The sequence below is a fragment of the Pinus tabuliformis genome, chromosome 2_1 (assembly GCF_031772625.1).
Source record: "Pinus tabuliformis cultivar Carrire ecotype Pingquan chromosome 2_1, CPIR1, whole genome shotgun sequence".
NCBI lineage: Eukaryota > Viridiplantae > Streptophyta > Pinopsida > Pinales > Pinaceae > Pinus > Pinus tabuliformis.
The window spans coordinates 908970277-908989966 of record NC_142299.1 but is presented as its reverse complement, the minus strand read 5'-3'; the positions used below and the strand labels follow the sequence as shown (position 1 = coordinate 908989966).

The 19690-nt window shown below is 35.0% G+C and overlaps 1 pseudogene; it reads left to right on the top strand.

The window, feature by feature from the left end:
• Positions 1–899: 899 nt before the first annotated feature.
• Positions 900–18786, top strand: LOC149203597 (peroxisomal adenine nucleotide carrier 1 pseudogene; annotated as a pseudogene).
• Positions 18787–19690: the final 904 nt, after the last annotated feature.

Genomic DNA, 19690 nt, shown 5'->3' with positions numbered 1-19690 from the left:
ATCATGATATGTTTTTGTCATGTTTGAATCATATATGTTATATTTGTCATCATAAAAAACTTTAAGCTTTTTTTGTGAAAATTGATATAGTAGACAATTTTCAGAAATAAAAGAACTATAATGTAGAGTAATAAGATACTTAGAAATTTAACCATTTTATTTTAAAATATAATATATGGCATGCAAAAACATTAACAATGAAATACCAAAGTATATATCTACTTTTTATTAATGAAAATCAATAATTTTTTCCTTATTAAAAATAAAAAGAAATTTAATCTATCTAAATTCTTGAATACTTGATTAATCCAAATCTAAAATAAATCTAATAACAATGTTGAATTCCAATTCCAAGTCCACTCGACTAGTGCACAATACCTCATTCAATAGCGTTGTGAACCATTACATGTAGTTACATAAAACAGTCTCGCCCAATTTTAAAATTAGCTTCATAAAAAAACTCTAACTTCAATCCAAACCAGCACAGGGATCCAGTTGAAGTTTTCGTAGCTTGGTTAATTGAGACACCAAACATCCAATGCTACCATGTACCACACCGTCAAAATCGTCAACAACAGCTGCAATCTGAACTTCGTCGTAACTGATAGTCGGGTAAGTTAAGAGCCGACGTCAGCACTTGCATCAAACTCCCATATATTGGATTAGTTAAACACACCGATTTGTCTCTGTTCTAATCCCTCAAGGAGATTATTTGTTTTGATTGGGAATCTCAATTGCAAGAAACCTAGCTTCTTATTATTGGACTTCCAGCATCAATCATCAATTTTTTGTATTCACACTTTGGGTTCTGAATACCTGATTTTGTACCCCCACAGTATATATATATATATATATATATATATAAGATTAAAGATCTTATTCGATGGAATTTATATGCAATGGGGGTTGATTTTGAATATTTGAAAAACACAACTTCAAGATCCATAATAGGGTTCATCAGCACTACCATATTGTATCCCTTAGATACATGTAAGACCAAGTACTAGGCGGAGGTTTATGCTGGGGGTCGACAAAAATACAGGTTTGTAGCTCCAATGCATATTTTCCTTAGAATTAAACTGGGTTGTTTCTTTTTTTTGGAATGGGTTTTGCTGAATTCAGTATCTTACACATGTATTTCCTTAGAAATCATCTGGGTTGAGAATTTTGAAATGGGTTCTGTATCGGGTTACAATTTGGTTCACTGGATACTTGCATTATCCTTGGGTTAGTGTGCTTAAATTTGGTGGGGTTGATCCTCCTTAGCACACTTGGAACTCACTAACACTCCCTATCACACACTCTTATTCATTCATTTCCATGCAATTGAAACTAGTGCTCCCTTGTGTTTCCCTAGCACTCCCTAACATGCGTTGGTGCCACACCCTAGAACCTGGCACATATTGGCATGTCTTGGCATGCCTAACATGTCTTGGAATTGTCTCACATGTGTTAGAACTTCTTGTCATTCCCTAGCACACCTTGGAACTCCCTAGTTATCATGCCCTTATAGATAGCCTTACTTTTTTTTCGATTTGGGAACCCAACCAAGTCATTGAAAAAATAGTGTTGTGCATAGCCCAAAGTCTCCCTTTATCTGAAACTACTTTTTCCCAACCCCTTATTGCAATCGTAGGCTTGCCTCCTGCAAGTCCTATTTTTTCCCAACCTCTTTGAAAGGTATTTCATTTTCCTTTTCCTTTTCCCCTTTTAATATTTTGTCATGATTTTTTTTATGCATTAAGAAGGTGAGATTTTCAACCTATTGCATTTGATATTTGTGGTTCTGAAGCTAATCCTCCTTTCGATAAAAATTATTCCATTAGTCTAACCTTAGGCTTGAGAGTGTTGGGGAAATTTGAATGTTTAGGCTTATTCACTACAATTTTAACCTCTTTAGGGAGGCTTGATAGTTCAAGGTCAAAGGGGGGGAGATACGATTAGGAATAGAAGGGGTCCGGGGAAAGGAAAAGAGAGGGAAGATGGAGAGGAGAATGAAAAATAATAGGGGAATCCATCAAAGCAAAAGAATTTATATGAAGATATCAAACCAAAGAAGAATATGAAGGGGAATTAATCTTAGCAGAAGGAGGCGTAATGTTTACTTGAACTTCTCGCTAAACCTTAAGGATAGGTTCCAACCTGACATGAACTTTTTGATAATTTGAAATTGTAGGTTTTGGTTCAAACTTGCTTCTAACTTACTTCCAAATTCTCTTTTTCCTCAAAATGGGAGCCTTCAACTCTAACCATTGGGTCTGAACATGTCCAACTTCGTAATGATTGAAACAATGAAATGACATTTTCCAATAATCAATCTTATGGGTCTAGATGTTTTCCTTGTAAACTAATTCAATGGCCTTGAATAAACACTCTTTGATATCTACTTTGACTAGAATCCAAACCCAATGCCTATTAATCAAAACATACCAATTAGGGTCCACAGAAATAAATCTACCAAGCTTCTTGCCAATAGTGTGAAGGGCCTCCTCTGTCTAGAAGACAAAGGGAGGGCTCGACAATATAGCCCAAATTTGTTTCACCGAGATATGTTTGTGAGTGGGATCAAAATCCACCAACCATGTTTCCAGGACTAGGCTCGATTTCCCTAATCCCATTCTGTCTCCTTCATCTTATTATAGTCCACCCTTGCCAAAATTGAAATCCTATCCAACCGTGAACAAATCCATGATAAACTAACATATAACCCAGGGCTGACATCCAATTTTCCAAAACCCATGCAGTGAGAGATGCCTTTTGCACTATCTTACCATAAAATCTTCCTACCAAAGTAGTTTCTAACAAGTTTGGGATATCCTAGAACCTGATATCCTTACCAATGACCATTAAAAACTTATCTTGTTTCACTCTAACATAGAGCTTTGGCTTAGACAAAGATCTGGAACCATGGGGGACTAAAAGAGGCTTAAAAATCTTAAATTAAAGGGAGTTTGGTTGAGACTTAGGGATAGTTACTACCTCAAAGCTAGAATGAGAGCTTAGCTCTTTTGCACTACTATTTTTTCTCAAAACGAAAACAACCTTGGAAAACTCATGCTCAAATTAAATATCTACCTTGGAACACCATCCATCTTGGAAACACCTCATGATTTGGTTGGAGATGATCTATTAAGACAATGAAGTGTCACCTGTAAATTCATACTAGGATTTGAATGCCTCATGTGGACATGATTGGGCTCATAATTAACAATATCAACTTCCATTCGAAACTGTGGTGGGACGTAATTAATTGTTGACAAGACCCACTGTCCGACAACCAAGATAGTGAAAACCCTTGGGAAAAATAAAGAGATTACACAAACTTTACTTGTTGTCGGAGAAAAGTGCCTTCAACTCTAACCACTAGGTCTGAACATGTCCAACTTTGTAACAATTGAAATAATGAAATGAGATTTTCCAATAATCAATGTTATGGGTCTAGACTTTTTCCTCGTAAACCAATTCAATGGCCTTGAATAAAATATATTTGATATCTACTTTGACTAGAATCTAGGCACACCTTGGCACTCCCTAATTGTCATGCCCTCATAGATAGCTTTACTATTTTTGCGACTTGGGAACCCAACCAAGTCATTAGCAAAACAATGTTGTGCCCAACCCAAAGTCTCCCTTTGTTTGAAATTGGTTTGACCAACAATGTTGAGCTCTTTGAGATGATAAAGGAATATGATTTTAATGAGGGAATGATGAAAGAGACTCTTCATTTGATGTTCATACTCTCTTTTCTAGACAATATAGGCCATCTTATCAATGCTCTGGAAAAGATAGTAGGGTATATTGAGATTTTTTACCCTAGTGAAATGCATTAAAAGCTGGATGTGATTGAGCATTTTTGGGTTTGCTCTTTTTTGAGCTTTAATTGAGATATTCTTCTCCTGATTTGGATTTGGAGGTTTTCGCTACAATTTGGAACAGAAAACATGTTGTCCACATATGGATAAAATTGCAACCTTCAAGAACTCCAAGGTGTATGGATATGTTTGAAAGGTATTTTTCTGATCTCATTTCTATGATTTTATTGTTAAAATTTCAAAGAATTTAAACTTGTATATCGAATTATGGAGAAGAAGGGAGGGTTAGGGTTGACAAGAGTTTATAAATTCAATCATATTTTTTTTGTGATTAGCAATACTGGGCACTCTTGTGGAATTATGATCTTCAAGCATTTTGGGAAATTCAATGGTGATGTGGATTGATCAAGAGGTTATGGTTGCTTCAGAAGTTATCCTATGATTTTGTTGCTTCTTGTGAAATATGGATCAACTTATGTTGGTATTTACTTTGTTCCTTGCTCTAATACCATGTAAAAAATCTTTGCACTACTGTAGTGAACAATTCTAAAACTAAATTGTAACACCAAGACATACAATTTATCTACTAATTTCAACAAAATAGAACATAATTAAATAACAGTCACACAATTGCAAAACACAATTTTTCTAGGGAACTCAACTAGGAAAACCTTATCCTTGATTGAGAATTTTATTGATAGAAAATGAGAAATGGATCTCTTACAATACAACTTTGTTTCACTGGAAACCAATATAGTTTTCTTTGCTTGTCCTAAGCTTGAAACACCTGCAAGACCCTTCATCTAATTCCCTCAATCCATGCACATAGGCTGCTCCTAGCTAACTAGCAAATACTATTGAATTTCCACGATCTTGGGTCTAGGATAGAATCTTAGAATCTTAGAATCTCAACAAAAGCTACTTTGCACTGCGGAAAATAAATAACAGTAAATCACACATGCACAAGTATACACAACTTTTTACAAAAATATTGTACAAATATGTACAACCCAATCTCTATTATATTAAACCAATCTGAATAATACAACAGTCTATGGAATACAAGGTAAAATGACAATCATGTTGCATACTCTTTGTCGTATCTTGTCCTGCTGGTCCTTCACTCCCATTCTTCTCTCTAGCTGCCCCTTAGTCCATCAAAGGAAAACACATAGAGTCTCCAAGAGGGTTGCCACCTATCACTACTACAATTCGCTTCTGCTTCAATGAACACGGGATGATCCAATCTACTCTTCTAGGTTGGCCAATCCCCAAGCTCCAATCTGGGTTCTAATAGCCTCTTTCATCCATAAAAGAGATACACATAGGCTCCCACTAAGCTCTTAAGCACTAAGCCATTAACCTCTAACCCATATAGACCTCAACCCCATAGTAGTCAACCCCCTGACCCCTAAGCCCTAACCCTTTTCCCTTTACCCTTGATTCCTAAACCATTAAACCCCTTAAATCCTGGAACCCCTAAGAATTTCTCCTAAATCAATAGATCCTCCAACACTAATATTCTTGGTCATATTAGGTTTTTGTCTACTAACCCCTCCAAATAAAACCTCCAAGAACTAGTAGGGGCCAAGGAAAAGAGCTACAAAGTCTCTAAATTTGATCCATATTTTATGGATAGTCACATTTCTCCCAAATATCTTCTACGTATTTTCTTTCAAAGGGAAACAATATGTTCTTCTAATGTCCACAAGTGCATCTAAGTTCATAGGAATAAAGTAAGGTTCATCTCCAAGTTGCTCCAAGTATATTTTAAACTGACACAAGAAATCCTCAACTACATGAATGGCACAATCTTCAAGCTATCCATATCTAGGTTCATCCCCTTTTGACCCCATTTTTTGCTCCTTCAATACAAAGCTAACCAAGGTCATCTTACAATTGGATCTCCCTTTTTCATTTGGTGAGAATACCACCTCGTTCTTTAGTATTGGATTTCTTCTAAACATAATTACACAAATACTCTCAACATATGTGGGGCTATCAGGCAGATTAAGAGGAGAAAACAAAGGTCAAACTCAAACTTATTGTCAAACATACGTCAAACATATATAAAAAATTAAATAGTCTACACATGTAATTCTTACATTGTTTGATGGTTTTGGATTAACTCCACCATTTTATTTACCCACATTCATGTTAGTTTTTCATTCCATTAATTCTTCAACAACCCTTTCAATTTTCCAAGTTCCTTGACTTTTTCTCCCAATATCTCTTTTGCTTCATGCAATTAATGTTGATAAATAAAAGACAAAATAAACTATCTTAGATGAGGACATGGAAATGTTAGATAAATAAATACAAGAAGTGAACTCTATGGATCCAAATACATATCGAAGCTCTATCAAAAGAAAGGTGAGCACCAAAATCCAGCGAAGAAGAGCCATGAACAGATAACCCAAAAAGAAAGAAACAATTCCAAGAGATATGGAGGATGATGCAAAAGAAATGGATGTAGAGTAAGTAACCGTGACAGGCATGGTAGAAGAGCTAAAAGGAAAAATTTGCAAACAATAATGGAAAAAATGGTGTAGATGTGGATAACCCATCACAAGAAATAAACTTTGTGGATCCAAATATAGATCAAAGCTCTATCAAAAGAAAGGCACTAGAAACCAGCCAAGAAGAGCCACGAGAAGACAAACCAGAAGCAAAAAAACAATTCCAGGAGATACCTAGGATGATGCAAAAGAAATGTATGTGGAAGAAGCAACCTTGGCAAGCATGGTAGAAGAGCTAAAAGGAAAATATTTGTAAACAATCTTGAACAAATAGTGTAGATGTTGCATCAACCCTACTTGAAACTCTGTAATCATAAAGGGATGACCTCTCAAAGATAAGGTTAGTCAATATATGGCATCCAAACTCATAACTTCAAAGAACCCTCAAAGCACCACAAGGAAGCAAAAAAGAATGGAAACAAAAGAAACAAAAACGTCATACAAGAAGTGAGCGAGATGCTAGCCAATTTAAGTAAGATGGATCTCATGACAGATGTATTCCACTCCATTCCCCATCATTCTTAGTGAAATTATTCACATGGAACATTAGGGGTTTCAACTAAAAAGGAAAGTTGAGGCTCCCAAAAGGTTAAAAACATAAGGAAATCCCTATAGTACTCATACTACAAAAAACAAAATTCTCCAACGATCGTGTAAGTGAAATCCTAGAGAAATGTTAGAAAGGTAGTGCTTCAGTGGAAATGGATGCTAAAGGAAAAGTAGGAAGGCTAGCTCTTATATGAAATCCCATGGAAAGTACCATCACCAATCTAACTATAACCCCATGCATTCTTTCAGGTCATTTTCAATTCAAAAGTTTTAAGTCAATAGGTAGAATTACAAATGCATGTGGTCTAGTTCTATTGAATGATCTCCACTCCATATCTTTAAAATAACTACGGATAATAGTGGGTAACTTCCACATCATTAAGTTGATGGAAAAAAAAAGGTGGCTTGCAATAACTGGATTCTGATGCATATCTCTTCCTTGACCTCATGCAAGACCTGCATGCCGCATATGCAGACCTATACATGGGATATTTAATTGGAATAATAAAAAAGGTGGCTTCCCTCAAATTACTTCTAGATTTGACATATTTTTGGTCTCAAAAGCTCCTTGGGACAATGAGATCTTTGTGGAGGTTTTAATCCTTCCCTTTTTCATATCATATTATTGGCCTGTAAGCTTGGAAGAAAATATCAAAGAAAGCCCCAAAAATAGACCCTTTCGTTTTGAAAGCTTTTTTCTTAGGGAACCTTCCTTCTTGGAAAATTCCCAATAATGGTGGTAGGAAGCCACTCCTCGACTTGGCTCAATTATGCACCAATTCCAGTAGAAAATCAAGTTCTCAAAAGCTCAAATAAAAAAATGGAATAGAGAATATTTTTGGAACATCCACCAAATCAAATAGGAATTAGAGTATCACATCGAATAAGTCCAACAATGCATTATTCTTGAAGGTCGATCTAACAAATTAGTTGAGGAAGAATGAGAGTTCTCTTAGTTTGGTCATTTGTATTTTCAAAGCAATTTCCTTTCCCACTTCAGCTTATGTTAGCATTTATAAAGTAAGAGGTAAAAATGAAAAAAAAAATATTTTTTTAAATAGGAGGGAAATTGAAAGAAAAATAATTTTTTTAAATAGGAGGGAAATTGAAAAATATAATAATTTTAAGAAAATAAAAAGCCAGAAATGAAAAGGAAATTTTAAAAAGGGGAAATGAGCATTCTCCTCATTTTGGTCATTTGTATTTTTGAAGAAGAAAACTCTTAGAGAGTTTGGAATCCTGTGAGGCTACGGTGTCCAAAAAACCCATTGGGAAAATTAGTTTTGGTGGTGAGAAACCAGCCCTAGGTAGATTGGAGCTAGATTTTGCCATTGAATGCATTGTTGTGGAAGCGAAATTTGACATTGGTGCTGCCCTAGCTAGATTGCGAGATTTCTACATTGTCGTGGAAGTGAAATTTGACATTGGTGCTGCCCTAGCTAGATTGCAGTGAGATTTTTGCATTGTCATGGAAGCGAAATTTGACATTGGTGCAAATTGGGTAGGATTTGGAACTCACGAAGGTACTAATTTCATGAATTCTTTCACAAATATTTGTGCCATGAGATAAATTTGTAATTGCATGTTTGATGAGCAAAGTTCTAGAGATTTTGGTGTGCAATTCTCTTTCTATTGGTGTCTGAAGTAGTTTCATATGGTAGAATAAAGGTTGAAATGCTTAATCGAGGGTGTTTAGTTCCCAACCATTGCTAAATGAAATCCTGAGAAAAATAATTAAGTGTTGGCTGGTTCTCAATGGCTTAGAGGGCGTAATTCTCTAAGAAATATCCAAAATTCATTGCCAAGATTTTACAAGGGTAAAATCCCATCAAGAATGGCACCCAAGTTCATTAAATGAGGCACATTCTCTTGGGTGCACATATACTTTCAAAATAAAGCTCTCCTTTAACTGGGTTCTATAGCCAAGCAACAGAACTTTTAAAATAATAGCTACACAAGAAAAGTCATATTGAAGCTTGCGGAGGAACTTTGACAAACAGTGAAACTTTTTTTTGACTCAAGCACATTCAATGAGTGTCTCCTCGTTTAGGATCAACTTTCCCACGGGGTTTTATAGCCAAGCAACAGAACTTTTAAAACATTAGCTGCACAGGAAAGGTAGTATTGAAGCTGTGGAGGAACTTTGACAAATAGTGAAAAATTTTGTTGACTCAAACACATTCAATGATTGTCTCCTCGTTCAAGATCAACTTTCCCACGATTGTTAATATCTAGCAGAATTGAAGATTCAATATTCTTATACAAATCAACCGCAATGTTGTGGAGAATGTAGTAAATGGCATCAAAAGCATCCCCTGTGCTGTAGAATTAGGAAATTCTGGGATCAAATTTGTGCTATGCAATGGAGGCATCAAAAGATTAGTTTGAGCATAAAATCGCCATAATTTATCATCCACCCATCAATATCACTAATCACACAGAGGTACTCTTCCATAATCTAATCGCTTTTGAGGCATGCAAGGCATCTGAAATCAATTATGTGACATGTTACTTGAGTCTAATGGACGAGTTGATCGACTCTGAAGAAGATGTAGCTGTGCTCAGGAAAAGTGACATCGTTATAAATTACCTTGGGAGTGATTTAGAGGTTGCCGAGATCTTCAATGGTCTATGCAAGGGAGTCACCATGAGCCGGACAGATGCATTGGAAAAACTGAAGGGAGATGTAGATGATCACTACAGAAGCAAATTCAAGGTTTGGTTTACCGAGCTTGTGAAGGAGCATTTCTCATCGCCCTGGAGAAGTCTAGCTTTGGCAGGAGAAATTATTGCACTTTTTCTTACCGTTGTGCAAACTATCTACTCAATATTGTCACATAATTAGCCTCTCTAGTGTTGTGTCTTTTAATTCCTATTCACTGCATTAGTAACAACGGGTGATTTTTACTTATTTACAATTGATTTGAACATTGGTGGCCATGAAAAGTACTAAGTATAGGAACTTTGACAAACAGTGAAACTTTTTGTTGACTCAGACACATTCAATGAGTGTCTCCTCATTCAGGATCAACTTTCCCATGGGGTTTTATAGCCAAGCAACATAACTTTTAAAACAATCGCTGCACAGGAAAAGTCGTATTGAAGTTGTGGAGGAACCAATGAATTTTGTTGACTTAGACACATTCAATGAGTGTCTCCTTGTTCAGGTTCAACTTTCCCATGATTATTAATATCCAGTAGAATTGAAGAGTCAACATTCTTATACAAATGAATATACAACAGGTTTCCACGTAGGGTTTAGTCCCTTGCTTTTTGTGGCATTGAAAAATTCCCATGCTTTAGAAGTGTGGCCCTAGCTTACTTCTCCAACAATCATTGCTACGATAATTAGAGCATCACGTTCACAATGACATGCTTGCATTTACCAAAGGTACCTATTAAGTTATTAGCCTCTTTGTATTTTATTTCCCTGAAAAGATGCTAAACCAAGGCAGTGTAGCTTGAAACAATAGGAATTCAAACTAGTTCTTTCATGATATGCATTGTATCAAATCCTCTCTTCACCTAGCCTGTTTTCAAGTAATCATCGATAAGGATGCCATAAACATTTTCATCAGGCATGTAATTTTTCATTTTCATGACATTGACTGCATAGCATAATCCATTTTTCCATTTTTTGCACAATATTTAACTAGCATATGGAAACTCTTGGGCTTAGGCAAAAGGCTTCTCTCCTTGATCTCATGGATCAAGTCAAGAGCTTCCTCAATCCTTCTTGTTATATATTAACATTTCAAAAAACAAGCATAAATTTCTTGCTGGAAAAGATGGGAAAACTTCAACATCTCATCTCCAAGAGCTCTGAAAAGTTTTCCTTATTCAGACCAACATCTCACGAGTACCCTATATGCAGGAAAATTCACGATCATATTTTCTGAAAACATCACTGAAGATTTTGCGAGGCTAACTAATGGTTAGCAACAACTTCACACCTTCCTGGCTCTGTTTTATTAACAAAAAATAGCAGCAAGAGAACATGTTGCTTCAATCAAAATATATTTTGATTGTGCATTGCGGAGCCTTAGGACTAGTCCAATGTATTCAATTACTATATTTCTTTCACGTAAATAATTCCTGCAGTTAAATAATGCAGCAATAACTAAAGCAAATTTAGCTCAAGTATTGTCATTAGTAGAACAAAGGATTTTAGTCATTGTTTCAATTCCATCATTTCCAGTACTATCTTCAGTAGAGATCTTAAGGCCTCCAAAACATGAACTTTTGTTTTTGGTAAGTCACCAGTTAGAAAAGTAATGAGTTGGCTGATATTGCTACTATTTGATTTATGGGTGAAATGGTTCAGTATCTTTGCAGTAATTTATTTCTACTTGGACTACCACTTTTTCAACAACCCAATAAATGCAGGTACATCATCTACACTTTCAAAACATGAATGGATATCTTCACTACAATTATAGAGGTTCACAATAACATTTTTAGAGTGCTTTTTCACTTTTGAAGATCCAATCTCTGGAATCTGGACTAGAGGAGGTATGCCACCTACAGCAGTAATTTCCCATTTGCTTTCATCATTTTCATTTGACAACATACAAATCAAGGCCACTGCACATTCCTGCTGCTATTTGAAGAAAGGGAAAGAAGCAAAATCAAGCGTTCTACTCCTTCCCTGCCTTGAATGGCATGCCACATATTATTTGCACTGTTGTAGAGAATTTTAAGAGACCTTATGAGTTCCTCTTGAACATCATCTGCAACCCTTATAAGTAAACCCACTAGCAAACACTTGTCTTCTGCATTTTGGAGCTTGCCACTTAAGTAGATATTTCCATACAAGCTACCAAGGGCTTCTATTGTATGCTCTCGAACTAGAAAAGATGATCAAGCCTTGAATCGCTTAGTTAATACTTGTTCAATAAATACATTTTCTAGTGAATTATGCAAAATAGGCTGTGAATTTTTCCCAGAAGCATTTATTAGCATACCAAGTGTAGTTGAGAGAACATACTTTGGATAGTGGGATACAGCCTTCAGTTCTGGCAAGAGTATACAAAATCACCCTTGGGCAATTGACTGCTAGCATCTTCACATCAGTTTTTTGCTCACTGACTTCATCTTTGCTTCAGGGAAGTTTTCCTTGTGGATCTTTTGTGCAACTCCTTGCCTTAGGTTTCAATTTATTCTATTAGATAAAAATGAAATAGTACACAGAATAACATTGAAAGATGTTTGCAGTTTGCATTAACAACCTCCTAGATTTGTGAAAGTGCCTCTTTTAAACTTAAGTAACGTTAAAATTGGCCCACAGAGCATGCTACAATTTAATTTTCCTTAGAACTTTCATTTCTACATTGCATGAAATGCAATTTCACAAGCTTGAGAACATTAAACATTATATTAGCCTCTATGTAAACTTGAACCACATTGATTTCTACATACGAAACTGATAAATGGAGCATGGGATATCTGGCACTAAAAGTACCTTGCTTTTTTGGACAATTTTAACTTTAAAACTAGTTGAAATTATCCTAAATCTTTGAGTTCCACTTCTGTAAGGGTGTTTTCTCCATGAAACTAGGCCCCATAAATGGGGCGACCTAAGTTCCCCATATCAGACACTGAGATGTGGATGGCATGGACTTATTCTGATATTCTTTGCAAGCCCAAATTTATGTATCTCATTTTTGAAGAAGCCTTTGAGTGCAACGTTAATTATAATTCTCTTCTGTAATCATTGAACCATTTAGTTTTCTTTTCAACAATATTAAAGTACTTTCTTTTTGTGTTCGAAACACCATTCAAAAAATTCTAGAGAGGCATCCCAAGCTATTGGACAACAAATATTTTACTCAAAGAGATCATAGAGTCTTAATGTTACAACTTACATATCAAAATAGCATACTGGAAATGGAAGTTTGTGCAATAGTTATCACATTCTGATAGCACGTTTGACAACCTAGCCTCTCTCTATCATCCCATTCCATAAAACCTCAAGTTTTCCATCTATATCTAAAGAATACATCAAAAGCATTTCTTTTTTTAAGATTGATCAGAATCCTTTTTTATGCCATTTCTTCACAAGTTCTGAAGCTTTATTTCTCTCACTTTCTCCCAAGTATGCATAAATAAGAGTAGTATAAATAAGGGCATCACCAACAAGACCACTCCAAACATTTTATTGATTGTGTTTTTGTCCCTAAAATTTCCTAACCTCCAATAGTGTTACTATATAAAAAACATCTTCAGATAAACCTCTTTCGAAAAAATCATCAAGAAGCTTCAGAGCTTCCTCTTCATTGTGTTGGAAACAATAGCCATCAATTAGCCATGAGTAAACACTAAAATTAGGCATAAACCTGCAATCATCATTTTAAATAGGACCTTCGTTGCTTCATTTATTTCCCAAACTTTCAAAATCCATGAATAAAATCCTTGTATGTATACACAAAAAAATATCCCGCTTTGTAACATCTTGTTGTGAAGTTTCCAGGCATTAGCCATGTTACCTCTCTTGCACTATGAATTGATCAACATATCGCATGTGAAGTGCTCAGGTTCAGGACCCTTCTTCTCCATTTCATGCAAAAGGTTATTGGCTTCTTCCAATTTCCCTTCCTCATAGAGCTTATGGAGGAGGACACCATATGTCACCATTCCTGGCACTAGCCCTTTCATTCCGCAATCTGAAATCCCCAATCATATTATCTTCTCTACAATCACCATCAATCAGGGTAGTATATGTTACATTATTTGGAAACAGATCACCCATTTCATTCAAAATATTCAATGCATACCTCAATCTACCTTATTTACAACATCCATGTATCAAAGTGTTGTATGTTACAATATCAGGGGAAGAACCTTTGCTTGCAATCTTGGAAAGGAAATTGAATGCATTTTCAATGTCCCCTTCCTTGTAGTATCCTTGAATTAGCAACATTGTAATTAACAATATTTGGTAACATGCATTTAGGCATCATTTCCTCCATAAGGGAATTTGCTTTCATCATCTTGATTCCTTTGGAGAGACCACTAATGAGTGTAATATAAATGATAACTGTGAGTTTGATATAACGGTCCACCATTCCATCAAAAAATTTGAAAGCATCATCCATTTTAGCTTGCTTCGAATATCCATTTATCATAATATAATACAAATTTTGATACCTAGAGTGAAATCATTTTACTCGAAAAAACTAGAGCAAAGATAGCAAGAAGAGCTGCTGACTTGCATTTTCTTAAGAACTGTCGTGACAATAATCTTATTCCCCCATTTGCTCAAATTAATCATAGATTGCATAACAGATATAATAGCAAGGCGTTTTTTCATCTCAACATGTCTCTAATAAGGGTAGAAATTAAAAGGGTTAGGGCTTCTCTGGATAATCTTGGTCGCTCAGCGCTCTCAGCACACTTAAAGCTAGCCAGCATCATTAGCAAGAATCTCTGGTCTGTTATCGATGCTAGGGCCGCTCTGAAAAGTATTAATGAAGGCCAGGTTACTGAAAAACGTCAACACAGAAAATTGTCCAACTTGCTACAAAAATCACAGTATAATGATAAGAAAATGGGCATTTGTTTAGCAAGCGCAGTAGAATCAAGAAGCTTTGATTCAGGATCGGTCGAAAAACCAGCACAGAATAGAGGTTTTACCAGCAGTCACGGTATGATTGAAACACAGAACGAGGGTATCATCAAGCCTTCGATCTTACCTGATCTGATGAGCCGTGTCAATGTAAAAATCGACGGAAAGAACGCAGACAGGTGTCAAGCAACAGCGATAATGGGAACAGAACAGATTCTTTCAATTGACGTAGCGCATAATCTTTCTCAGGATCTTGGCCATAGCGCTGTGAAACCTGCACAGAAAAAATGAACTGTAACCTGAATGAAACTGCGCATAAGAGTAACCCCGTAAGCAATGCGTTGGAGAACTCGACTGTAAACATAAATAAACAGGTTGACTTCGAATTGATGGGAAGTAACTCGCACGTAGCTGTTAGGGACGTGAAGGAAACTACGATGGAACAAGATTTAATTGCGCCCTTTCAGTTTGACCATTGTAACTCGAATAGCCCTGCTAAAAACAAAATAACAGCAAAGAATCCTGTCTAAAAAACTCCGTAAGCAATGCGCCCTTTCAGTTGGAACACCTGGTTGTTATCAAAAATAAACAAATCGACTTCGACTTGATGAGCAAAAACTCACATGTAGCTGTTGAGGACACGAAGGAAACTGTGATGGATCAGAATTTAATTGCGCCCATTCAGCTTGACGATTGTAATACGAATAGCCTTGCTGAAAACAAAATTAACAGCAAAGAATCTTCGGTCAACTCATTTGAATCAAAATTAAGAAGGAAAGTCGTAAATTTGTCTTCCCAAGGTCTAGAACCCGAGGTCATTAATGTCCTCAGAAAAGGTCTTAGATTTGTTGTTGCCCCGAAAAACCTTCCTATTGAGAAAATGATTTGTAGCATAGAAGATGGGATTAAAAACCTTCCCTTGGAAGATAAGGAAGCATTAAGACAAGAGTGCTCCCTTATTATGAGAAAGGCCAAAGGCCCCAAAAGTAATTTGAGTAAAGCAGAATAGAAGGCCTTCAGATCCCTACGTAGCAATGAAAAAATTGTGGTTCTCAAGGCAGATAAAGGAGGAGCAGTAGTGATCTTGGATAAAGAAGATTATATATACAAAATGAACGAACACCTCAAATGTGGTAGTTATAAGAAGCTAAGAAATAACCCCATCCTCAAGATTATGAAAGAGGTGAAAAATGCAATTTTGGAATCCAACCTTGATGATAAATTAAAAAAGAGATTAATTCCCTCTAGTGAATGCATCCCTAGGATTTATGGGTTACCCAAGATTCATAAAGAAGGTGTCCCTCTCAGACCAATTGTCCATACCATTAGATCCCCAACCTATGAGCTCGCTAAATATGTTACAAGAATCCTCAAGCCCCTTGTCGGAAACACTGATTCTTTCATCAAGGACTCCCATGAATTTGTGAATCTCATTAAGAATGAGAAATTAGAGCATGAGGACCTCCTTGTTAGCTTTGACGTAGTGTCCTTATTCACCAAGATTCCTCTTGAAGAAGCCATTCAGGTTATAAAAGAGGTTACTGATCCAGGGATTGCAAGGTTGGCCGAAATCTACTTGCGGTCAACAGTTTTCACCTTCCAAGGAACATATTATGAGCAAACATATGGAGTGGCAATGGGATCCCCCCTTTCACCAATCATGGCCAACCTATACATGGAATATTTTGAAAAGAAGTCTCTGGAATCTTACCCTTTGAAACCAGCATGGTGGAAGCGATTCATCGATGATACTAATATAAAATGGACACATGGTAAAGCAGAGCTTGACAAGATTTTTATTCACCTAAATTTCATCTCCTCAGAAATAAAATTCACTATGGATCTTGAAGAAAACATGAGCATCCCCTTTTTAGACATCCTCATCATGAGAAAAGAGGATGGCTCCATAGGGCACAGAGTCTTCAGAAAGTCAACCCATACTGAAAACTACCTCCACGCTGAATCCCACCATCATCTAGCCCAAAAGCTTGGTGTTCTAAACACTCTTGCTATCAGGGCCCTTCGAATTTCTGACGCCGATCATCTCGATGAGGAAAAGAAGCATTTAGTCTGAACCTTTAAAGGTATAGGCTACAAAGAAAATGAGATTAAAAGAGCAATTCAGAAAGCCGAGAAAAGGATGTTATCTCATGAACCTAAGGCCCGAGATCAACCTAAGGGTGGTAGGGTTTTTCTACCCTACATTCATGGAGTTACAGATAAGATTGTGAAAGTCCTAAGAAGGAAAAACATAAGCACGCAATTCTTAGCCCCTGGAACGATTAGGCAAGGTATGAGATCGGTTAAGGATAATATTGATAAACATCAACTTAAAGGGGTCTATAAAATTGATTGCTCATGTGGGAAAAGCTACATTGGTGAAACAGGTTGCTCCCTACAGACCAGACTCAAGGAACATGGCGCTGATATCAAAAATGAAATGTCTCGTTCTTCTGCCCTTGCAGAACACTCGTCCAAAACTAAGCACCATGTCTATTTGGAAAGCGCCTCCATTATCGCTAAGGAAGAACAACACCATAGACGAAAGATCAGAGGAGCTCTTGAAATTATCAAACACTTGCATAATCTCAACAGAGACAATGGTATGGAGATTAGTGGAAGCTGGTTTCCCCTAATCAGAAAAATTAACACAATATCAGTATAATAAATTAACACAATATCAGTATAATAATAATAATAATAATTCTCAATTAAGCAATTACAATATTAATTAATTAATTATTCAATTTAATAATCACCCATATTAATTACCTATTTCATTAATATTATTAATATAATAATAATAATTATTAATTTTATTCTTTTAAATAATAATAAAATTAACCAATTTTAATATTATTATTTATTAATGACCTTTTTTTTTTAAATAATAATAATAATTATTAATTTTATTCTTTGAAATAATAATAAAATTTAACCAATTTTAATCTTATACCAATATGTGATTAAAAAAAATAATAAATAAAAATAAATAATAAATAATAAATTAATTAATTAATTAATTAATATTAAATACCAAATTCAATTTGCTAGGATTAATATTTTCAATATTATCCTTAATACAAAATTTTAGGATTTATTTAATCTATTATTTAATATTATTAATTCTAATTATTATTATTATTTAATAGATTAATAAATAATCATTCTTAATAACAATAATATTTTCTATTAGTAATTATTTCTTTATTAATTTCCTTTATAAAGCTATAACCCATTCTAAAAATTAATAAATAAAATTATACCATCATATATTATAATAAATAAAAACTAATTCAATATACCAAGTTTAATAAAAATTTCTTCATTAATTTTGATCATTATAATTATTATTACTAATTATCATATTAATAATAATAATTAAAATAATAATAATTATTTCAATTAATTTTAATAATATTAAATATTAATGATCAAAAAAATTAATAATTAATTAATTAAATAAATCAGAGACAACCGACTTCTCAAAATTAAGAGCCGACATTCCTCTCTCTTTTTCTCTCCTTATTTCTATTTAAACCCTAAAATCTGCTCTTCTTCTATCAAGCATTCTAGTTGTCCTGATGATGGATCCCGGTTGGGGTTTGAAACATTGGCAGAAAATGGTTCTTACTGTGGATTCTCCGGTGACTAATTCAAAAATAATGTACCACAGAGGTCTCAAATCCAGAATGGATCTTTATGTAATGCACACTTGAATTATCAGATATGCAGATAAACTAGTTCCAGGGAAAATACACAGATTTGTTTGATGCAAGATCATTCCACCAAGACACACTCCACTACTTGATCTCACTTCTCCGATACCATGTGGAAAAACCTTTTCTGATCTACAGATAATTACTTGTCATATTATTTACCATGAGTTTAGCTTATTCAATTTTCATAAAGTAATTATACATCAGAAATTTAACCAATACTATTATAGCTATAGTCTAAGAGATTTTACTTAAAACATAGGAATAAGTATATGGGAACAAAGGCAACTTTGGTTGTAGTTGCTACAACTAGAGCTTGTACAGCTATGATAACACAGGTACAAGTCCTTTTCTTCCTACTTTGTCCTAGTGATTTGGATTTTCTAGCCAAATTTTGGTATTTTGACTTGTACATTTCTTTCTCAAATTTATACATAAACACTATTTTATGTGGTGGTTTATTTTTTTTTGGAAAGCCACTAGACACAGTGTCTTCTCGGATGTAAACTAGCACATTTGGAAAATCAAAGGGACTTTGGAAAACTCTTACTGAGGGTTCTTGGAAAAAGGCATTCGATGGACTTGGCGTGTCTTTACTCCTGATATCAAATCCTGCTATATAGGTACTATTAACACCACATTGTTTATTCAGTTTCTGAGTTAAAAATTTCCATTCTACATTTGTATATCCTTTATCCATTCTATTTTACATGTTTAGCTCTCATTGATATGTTCTTTGTCTGCTAATGGTTTGTTTTATTTCTTACTTGGTATGGAAAAATGCATAATTGAAACTAAACTGTGAAAAATATATAAATCCAGAAAAAACCCTTTAACTACATTTCATCATGATCAAAGCCTATGGCTTTGCTAAAATAGGCCTGCAACTTTAACAACAGAAAAGCTAGAGACTCATTGTAGGTTGAACATGGCTTTAAGAATTATATAGCATCAAATCAACACCTCTGAGTAAATGCAAATGCAGCTTAACAAAATACTAACATTTTGTTGTACATTAAGTCATTTTCCTTTCAATCTTGGGGTTTGAAACAATTTATTATCCCATTGAGATGAATTTTCTTAAAACCATGCAGTAAATTTTGTCTTATCTATGGCAAAGATTTATACTTTGTTTGACTTAACTTTGTCTCTTCCCACACTAGTCACTCTTTTAAGGATTCAATTTATCACTGTGGTAATATTTTTTTGATCAGTTGGTTCATATCCTTTGTTAGATTTTCTACCTTGTTTAACTTTGACAGTCCTCTCCACAGTACTAGGGTGCACTTAATTGGCAGGTACAATAGTAGTAAGGGTGTACCTTTTGCAAGTCCATACAACAATAATAATGGCAGTAGTTTGTCATGGTTCCTGTGCACATTATAGTATGAGAGAGGTGTTGTTATGTAAGAGAGTAGAGGGTATATTTCCAGTTTTGCTATCCTTAATTAATTTCAGTTTGCATGTTGTTTAAGATTAAGAAATTCTGTTTTTTCTTCAATTTAGCTTAGTTTGTAGTTCAAATTC